This window comes from Coregonus lavaretus, assembly GCF_964263955.1.
Source record: "Coregonus lavaretus genome assembly, contig: HAP1_SCAFFOLD_2066, whole genome shotgun sequence".
NCBI lineage: Eukaryota > Metazoa > Chordata > Actinopteri > Salmoniformes > Salmonidae > Coregonus > Coregonus lavaretus.
Window position 1 is genome coordinate 50,305 of NW_028165128.1, and position 3,144 is coordinate 53,448.

Below are 3,144 nucleotides of genomic sequence, written 5' to 3' on the forward strand. Positions count from 1 at the left end.
TGGAGCCTTAGCCTCGTCCTCAGACACCGACGGGCTTACAGGAGCAGCAGCCACATCCCCTACAGGCTCAGTCGGCGGTAACTCAAGCACTCGCTCGTTCAATAATATCTCTAACACTGCTTTCCTAACTTCTGCTTTCACTAAAACCCTTTATGGGTACAGAAAAGTGGTCAGCAAAAGCCTGTAGATCCACTTCTCAAAAACCTCCCACGTAGGGTTTTCCAAAAAGGCATCCAACTCAAAAGTAGCCATCTTAAACTAGCAACACGAGTCGACGAATGCTGAACACAAAACCAGTTAGTTACAGCTGCCAAGCTCAACACTGAACCAGACACTAAACTAATTTGCATGAGTAGCATGGGTATCAATGAGAATGATCCCAGACGAGTCCCCACGTTATGTTACGAACCCCGTGGCTTTAAACATCTAGGGTGGATGGACAAGAGACCCGTAACATAATTCATGCAAATTAGAATCGTGACAGGGAAACAGTGAGAACAAAAAAATACACAGACAACCATAAGCTACCGTCAAACACAAAATGTTTATTTTGAACACACGGTAAAGGTTTGGGAAAAAGGGCTGAGCAGGACCCAAGGAATGAAACAATAATGCAAAAAAAACCTAAACTGATCTTGCCTGCCTCAAGAACCGCTAAGCTACTGCTAATCATACAAAAATTACAGTGGGTGGACTGCCCAGGTCTAACTAGTGTTTTTAAACAATTTTCTTCCTACGGGTAATGGCAACTTGCTTAAATCCCCCTTTTCCCAGAAACACACAACAAAGTTACCAAACAGAGTAACCAGCAAATGAGTGAGTACACAGGACACCACAGTATCCATACTCACATACGGCAATAGTCTCTTTCTCAACAACAAAAACTGACTGACTTTTAAAACAATGGGAGGTGTAAGTAAAAATCCAGAAACAGGTGGTGCAATACAGAGGAATGTCCACTGATTGGTCCACCTCAGCAATCAGCAGCCAAATGGATGTCGGACAGGTGAGACACCCCAACGACCACCAATCAGGAACATAAAGGACACCTGTGATTAGGGCAGAAGGAGAGGAAAAACACAAAAATCAAATCAAATCAAATCAAATCAAATTTTATTGGTCACACGCGCCGAATACAACAGGTGCAGACATTACAGTGAAATGCTTACTTACAGCCCTTAACCAACAGTGCATTTATTTTAAACAAAAAAGTAAGAATAAAACAACAACCAAAAAGTGTTGAGAAAAAAAGAGCAGAAGTAAAATAAAGTGACAGTAGGGAGGCTATATATACAGTAAAATAAAGTGACAGTAGGGAGGCTATATATACAGGGGGGTACCGTTGCATAGTCAATGTGCGGGGGCACCGGCTAGTTGAGGTAGTTGAGGTAATATGTACATGTGGGTAGAGTTAAAGTGACTATGCATAAATACTTAACAGAGTAGCAGCAGCGTAAAAAGGATGGGGTGGGGGGGCAGTGCAAATAGTCCGGGTAGCCATGATTAGCTGTTCAGGAGTCTTATGGCTTGGGGGTAGAAGCTGTTGAGAAGTCTTTTGGACCTAGACTTGGCACTCCGGTACCGCTTGCCGTGCGGTAGCAGAGAGAACAGTCTATGACTAGGGTGGCTGGAGTCTTTGACAATTTTGAGGGCCTTCCTCTGACAGCGCCTGGTATAGAGGTCCTGGATGGCAGGGAGCTTTGCCCCAGTGATGTACTGGGCCGTACGCACTACCCTCTGTAGTGCCTTGCGGTCAGAGGCCAAGCAGTTGCCATACCAGGCGGTGATGCAACCAGTCAGGATGCTCTCGATGGTGCAGCTGTAAAAATTTTTGAGGATCTGAGGACCCATGCCAAATCTTTTTAGTCTCCTGAGGGGGAATAGGCTTTGTCGTGCCCTCTTCACGACTGTCTTGGTGTGTTTGGACCATGATAGTTCGTTGGTGATGTGGACACCAAGGAACTTGAAGCTCTCAACCTGTTCCACTACAGCCCCGTCGATGAGAATGGGGGCGTGCTCAGTCCTCTTTTTTTTCCTGTAGTCCACAATCATCTCCTTTGTCTTGGTCACGTTGAGGGAGAGGTTGTTGTCCTGGCACCACACGGCCAGATCTCTGACCTCCTCCCTATAGGCTGTCTCATCGTTGTCGGTGATCAGGCCTACCACTGTTGTGTCGTCGGCAAACTTAATGATGGTGTTGGAGTCGTGCCTGGCCATGCAGTCATGGGTGAACAGAGAGTACAGGAGGGGACTGAGCACGCACCCCTGAGGGGCCCCCGTGTTGAGGATCAGTGTGGCAGATGTGTTGTTACCTACCCTTACCACCTGGGGGCGGCCCGTCAGGAAGTCCAGGATCCAGTTGCAGAGGGAGGTGTTTAGTCCCAGGATCCTTAGCTTAGTGATGAGCTTAGAGGGCACTATGGTGTTGAATGCTGAGCTGTAGTCAATGAATAGCATTCTCACGTAGGTGTTCCTCTTGTCCAGGTGGGAAAGGGCAGTGTGGAGTGCGATAGAGATTGCATCATCTGTGGATCTGTTGGGGCGGTATGCAAATTGGAGTGGGTCTAGGGTTTCTGGGATTATGCTGTTGATGTGAGCCATGACCAGTCTTTCAAAGCACTTCATGGCTACAGACGTCAGTGCTACGGGTCGGTAGTCATTTAGGCAGGTTATCTTAGAGTTCTTGGGCACGGGGACTATGGTGGTCTGCTTGAAACATGTTGGTATTACAGACTCAGTCAGGGACATGTTGAAAATGTCAGTGAAGACACTTGCCAGTTGGTCAGCACATGCTCGGAGTACACGTCCTGGTAATCCGTCTGGCCCTGCGGCCTTGTGAATGTTGACCTGCTTAAAAGTCTTACTCACATCGGCTACGGAGAGCGTGATCACATAGTCGTCCGGAACAGCTGGTGCTCTCGTGCATGCTTCAGTGTTGCTTTTCCTCGAAGCGAGCATAGAAGTGGTTTAGCTCGTCTGGTAGGCTTGTGTCACTGGGCAGCTCGCGGCTGTGCTTCCCTTTGTAGTCTGTAATAGTTTTCAAGCCCTGCCACATCCGACGAGCGTCAGAGCCAGTGTAGTATGATTCAATCTTAGACCTGTATTGACTCTTTGCCTGTTTGATGGTTCGTCGGAGGTCAGGGC